The sequence below is a fragment of the Bidens hawaiensis genome, unplaced genomic scaffold (assembly GCF_021521415.1).
Source record: "Bidens hawaiensis isolate Kalapana, Puna unplaced genomic scaffold, B.hawaiensis_p1.1 tig00004199_1, whole genome shotgun sequence".
Taxonomy (NCBI): Eukaryota; Viridiplantae; Streptophyta; class Magnoliopsida; order Asterales; family Asteraceae; genus Bidens; species Bidens hawaiensis.
Genome location: NW_027491250.1, coordinates 1,191,722 through 1,197,721, shown reverse-complemented (window position 1 = coordinate 1,197,721; position 6,000 = coordinate 1,191,722).

Below are 6,000 nucleotides of genomic sequence, written 5' to 3'. Positions count from 1 at the left end.
CAAAGCTAAATTCCATGAAATTAATTTCTGATGCAGCTCAACCCCAGCCAGGGGCTCTGCCCCTTGGACCCTGCTAGGGGCTGCCGCCCCTAGACCTCGCTACCAGGGGCGCTGCCCCCGGACCCCCGTTAGTTGCGAGTTTAATTAACTTAGATGTAAGAAGTAGTAGTAATGGATAATTGACGCGCGTAATGTATTGTACAGTTATCCGTGCACAGCTAAGGAAATGCATTACCATTGTCGGTAAGAGAAATCGTCTCCAGGTGAGTTCTAGCCCCATTTCTCTTTGAGATGGTTTCGGGGCTGTGTGCATACTTGTAAGAATAGTAACATATATACTTATGTGCTTAACGTGAATGATTAATGCAAGAATGAAAGAAAGATATATATCTATGTGATTAATGCAAATGATTAATGTAAGAATGAAAGAAACAGGTTAGAACTTGTATATGTTAGTTGTTTAACTTAACATGTTTGTAAGAATCTAGAAGGAATGTGAAGTAAGAGTCAGGGTGGCAAGCCCTTCTAATACCTGGGCAAGAATAGTAAGAGTCAGGGTGGCAGGCCCTTCTAATACCTGGGCAAGAATAGAGTGGCCGACTCTACGATATCGGTGCAAGAAGTCGGGTAGCAGACCCTTATAATATCTGTGCAAGAAGTCGGGTGGCAGACCCTTATAATATCTGTGCAAGAATGTATGTATAATTGTATGTTTGTAAGAATGTGTAAGAATAATGTAAGAGTAGTACAAATAATATTTTTATGTAAATGAAAGAATGTGAAAGAATAATCTTATAAACTGTTAAACTAGAACTCACTCAGCGTAGCTGACCTTTAGTATGAATGCAGGCAAATAGGCTGAGGCAGCTGGCGTGAGGAGGGACACATGGCAGGGACTGGAGAGACTGGCATCTTGGAATAGAAGTGTTATGAATTGTGATGTTATGTTAAGACAATTCAACTTTGTTTGAGACAAGAATTGTTGTTTTTGTAATATGATGGTGAATGTTTAATTATTCCGCGAAAGTTTTAATTAACTCTGATTTTAGAACTGTGTTTATGAATAAATCCAACGCCAAAGTAGGGTTACCGGGAACGGGGCCTTACAAAAATTTACGACACGGAACACAACAAAATTGTGTGGCCAAGGGATGTTAAGTTTGTTGAAAACATTTTTCCCTATGGGAATGTCGAACCGGTCAATAAACAAGAAAATGAAAGCCTCTTTAGTTTTCCTCCATGGTATTATAAAGATCTTGATGTTCCACGAGTAATTGAAAAACAGAATGTTGAGCCCACTGCTACACGTGAAACCCAAACTCAGCTGCACCATGAAGGAACAAACACTGATTGCATGACCCATGTGCAATCTATGAATGTAAGCGAACTTCATGATGATGGACCAACCATTGGGACCGAGGCCCACATTCCGCAAGACCACCAAACCAGTAATGGAACTACCGATAGTGAAACGGCTGAAGAAAGTAATGAGCCCATTAGACAACAAAGAATTAAAAGTCAACCAAAGCAATTGGAAGACTTTGTTGTCAACCTTCCTCCATCCCTCGATCATGCTTCACCTGCTCCCGATCAACAATCCTCAACGGTACATCCCCTATCAAACTTTGTTTCTTATGAAAAATTTTCGAATTCACATAAAGCCTTTTTAGCAGCCATCGCTTCCAATGATGAGCCAAAGAATTTTAAAGAAGCAGTGCAAAATCAAAATTGAAGGGATAAATGGAAAACGAACTATAGACTCAAAATGGGTCTATAAGATAAAGTACAAACCAAATGGTGAAATAGAAAGATACAAGGCGAGGCTTATGGCAAAGGGATTTATGCAAATGGAAGAAGTTGATTATCATGACACATTTGCACCAGTGGCTAAGTTAGTCACAGTTAGAAGTCTTCTTGCTATTGCTGTTAAGAAAGAGTGGATTATTCATCAATTAGATGTGAATAATGCAATCTTGCATGGGGACTTGCATGAAGTAGTTTTTATGAGAATCCCTTAGGGTTATGATAAATGGGGAGGAACAAAAGTATGTAGGTTAAGAAAGTCATTATCCAGTTTGAAGCAAGCTTCGAGAAACTGGTACAAAAAATTTACATCCGTTTTACTTGAACTTGGGTTCAAACAATCTTTTGCAGATCACTCACTCTTTACCTAAAAGAGAGGGAAGACTGTTGGTGCTCTCATATATGTCGTTGACGTTATCTTAGTGGGAAATGACCAAAAGAAAATACAAGAGGCAAAAATACATCTTGATAGGAGATTTAGCATCAAATACGTTGGCCCCCTTAAATACTTTCTCAGAATCGAAGTTGCTCGAACGAAAGATGGGTTAGTACTTAGCCAACGAAAATACACCCTAGACATTTTGAAAGATAGCGGGATGCTAGGTTGTAAACCAAGCATGTTCCCAATGGAGCAAAACCTAAAATTCAAAGTTGATGGTGAAGATGTTCGTGTGGATGCTAACATGTATAGACAGTTAGTCGGGAGGTTGCTTTATCTCTAAGCCACGAGACCGGATATCACATACCCGGTAAACGTCCTAAGCCAGTTTGTGTCTGACCCTCGTCAAAGGCATTTGGATGCATTCATGCGGGTATTACGGTATTTAAAGGCGACACCGGGACAAGGCATTTTCTTCCTTAAAGATGGAGGAACGAACTTGGTCACATGTTGTGATTCCGATTGGTTAGGATGTCCCTTTACACGAAGATCACGAACCGGATATCTTCTGCTCTTGGGTGGAGCTCCCGTCTCTTGGAAGTCTAGAAAACAATCTGTTGTTTCGTGCTCTTCGGCTGAAGTAGAATACCGAGCCATGGCAACCACCAATAGTGAGATTTTATGGATGCGGTGGCTCTTAAAGGGCCTTGAGACCAAATAAAATGGACCCACACCACTTTATTATGACAACCAAGCGGCCCTACAAATCGCTAATAACCCAGTCTTTCATGAGCGAACGAAACATGTGGAGATGGATTGCTACTTTGTCAAAGAATGGGTTGAAACTCAAGAAATTGAACCTCTCTGCATTGACACAACATGCAAATAGCCGACCTTTTCACTAAACCATTGGGAGCTCGACAACTTGATCTTTTACTTGTCAAGCTGGCATGCGAAATCTACACGCTCCAGCTTGAGGAGGAGCATTAAATTGCATATATTTCTCCATATTCTTTCCCTAATATATGGCTTGCGTAATATCTCCAACTTAAATGGTTTTCCATATTTTGTGTTCTGTATGCCTATTTCCCCCCCCCCCCCTGTAATCCTATTGAAAAGAATTAATACATCAGAAGCTAGTGAGTTTTTAAAAACCACTTTTAATTCTAAATTTGAGTTACAAACCTGAAAAGCCTTCTCTTAGTTACAAAATGGATTATAAATATTACCTTCTTCATTGTGTTATACTCCTCATTGTGCTCTACTAGACCATTGCTTTATCAAGTAAGTGTACTTAGTATTTATTTTCCTTTATTTTGAATGTGATATCAAATTTCTTAAAATTGGTACTGCCACTCAGCTATATTATCACTTATGGGTTCAATCAAGGGGAAGGGTTTGGTGCATGAAAAAGTGGTGGGAATGACAAGTGCCAATTTGAATTTGAAGCATAACTTAATCAGTTGTATGATTTAAATGAAACTCCAAGTCAATCTGCAACAAAACATTGCAATAAAGCAAATGAAGGTCCGAAAGCTACGGGCATGTTCACACTAATTCTAAATTCTCGACAGCTTTTCCAACAACTCTTAGGGGATGGGTACTCTATGATTAGTATCTTACCTGCTCTTGACTGCTACTACAATACCTGTAGCAGTTGTAACAAAAAGGTTACAAAAAAGTTGATTGTAAATGACACATATTATGGAACTGATGGTGTGGATGAGTTGGATGGAAAAAAGTTAGCTTTCAAATTTGATATTACAAACTACAACATTACCAACAATTATAAGTGGTTCATAATTAACAAGTTGACTGAAGATACTTCCATTATCTCAAAAATTAAAGCCAAGTTTGATGTTGATCAGGTAATAGCTGTACATTTTCAATATTCATATTATCAATAAAAAATAAGGGAGAACTAATTAATTTATATTATATCTTAATTATTTAACATATCCATTTAATTTACTATGTAGGTTGATCCCGCACAGTCCTTCAATAACATATTCGTTGCAAGTGACCTTCAAGATACTGTGAATTTTAAGGTATTATGTTATATATTATAACAATAAATGATTCATATATTATGTTATTTTAATAACTGTTTGCTTATTTTATGAACTTTGTTCAATTAATGGGAAGAGTTTGCTGCATGAAGAAGAGCTTGGAAAATCAAGTGGCCATTCGGATTTGAAGCGTAAGCTATTTGAGGTTTATGATGTGCAAGAAACTCCAAGTGAATATGCAACCAAGCATTGAATCAGATCCAATGAAGCTCAAAAAGCTATTGGCACTCCAAGCTTTTTATTCAAAAGAAGAAAAAATGATTATATTTTCGCACATTTGAAAGACTTATCTATGATATTTTACCAAGTTATTTTGTGTTTTGGGTATTTTACTTTTGTTGCAAGTTAGACTATTTGGATTTGGTTGTTTTCTTATTTGACTCTTTGGATTTGGTTACTATGATGTTTTGACTCTTTAGATTTTGTTTAACTAAGTATCAACTTTTAGACTTATATAACATCTTGTGTTTTTTTTTTCTATATTTTTTTTCAGTATAAAGATTATAATACTTCTTAAAGTTAGTATATTTTATAAAACACCAATCGAGAAGTTGTTAAAATCAACTGAGTGTTACATTTTTAATTCTATGAAGCAAAATGATATTAATTAGGAGTTTTATACTTGAAATTAAAATAAGAAGCTTTAAACAATATATAAAAAAAACAATAAGATAAACATATACACAAATGTTTTGTAAATTGTATGTTTAGTTATAGATTTGTAAATTATAAATTTAATATTTGCATGTTAAATATAGCTTTAATTTATTAAGTTAGTTTAGCTATACGATAGTGTGTTTCTACCTACTCATGTTTATTTGCAGCCTATCTTACTATTCTAATAAAAAACTACTTTATTGTGTCATTTGTCAAACTCTCATCACTTCTCACTTTTTTTAACCCATATTCAATAAATGGTTTTTATTTCGGGTCAACCCGCCCAAATAATAATTTCCGGATCCTTTTGTTATTCTGTCCATTTCTTTTCATAAAACACACCCAACCCAAATGACAAACCCTAATTCCCACCGCCGTTCATCTTCACCGCCGTCTTTAATAAAAGACTACATATTCTTGCCACTTGTCAATCTCATAGCCATCCTCACATTTTTTTCAACACATTTTATATACAGTCCTTATTCTTTAAACCATTTCAATATAAGAATTCAATATTTTTATTAGATGTAAATCATAACCGATTCATTCATTAGCATTAATGGTGAAATAAGTAAATAATAAAATATCAAAATTGAAGTTACAAGTTTGTTAGAATAAAATTTTAAAGTCACAAATAATTGCATACTAAAGAAAATAAAGGTGCATCATTATCAAAGAATTTGGATTTGCATGGTAAACTACAAATTGTTTTTAAAATGCGATTTGAACAACGATGCATAATTTTTAATACAAGATTGATTTCAAATTTGGATTTAAAAATTTCTCGTATGTATTTGAGCTTAGGAAAATGTTTATTTCTTAATTTTCTCAAAACATTTTATATAAATATTGCAAACATGGAGAATACATACATACATAAATACACACACACACACACACACACATATATATATTGGTGTTTAGAATTAAATCACTGAAATTGAATATTATAATTACAATCCATATGTATAGTGATTTACTATATGAATTATCTGTCATTTATTTATATGATTTTTTTTGTGTAGTATAAAGGGTTTTAACAATAAGAAAATCAATATTAGTGTTTAGTATTTTCTTCCATACCTCAAACCA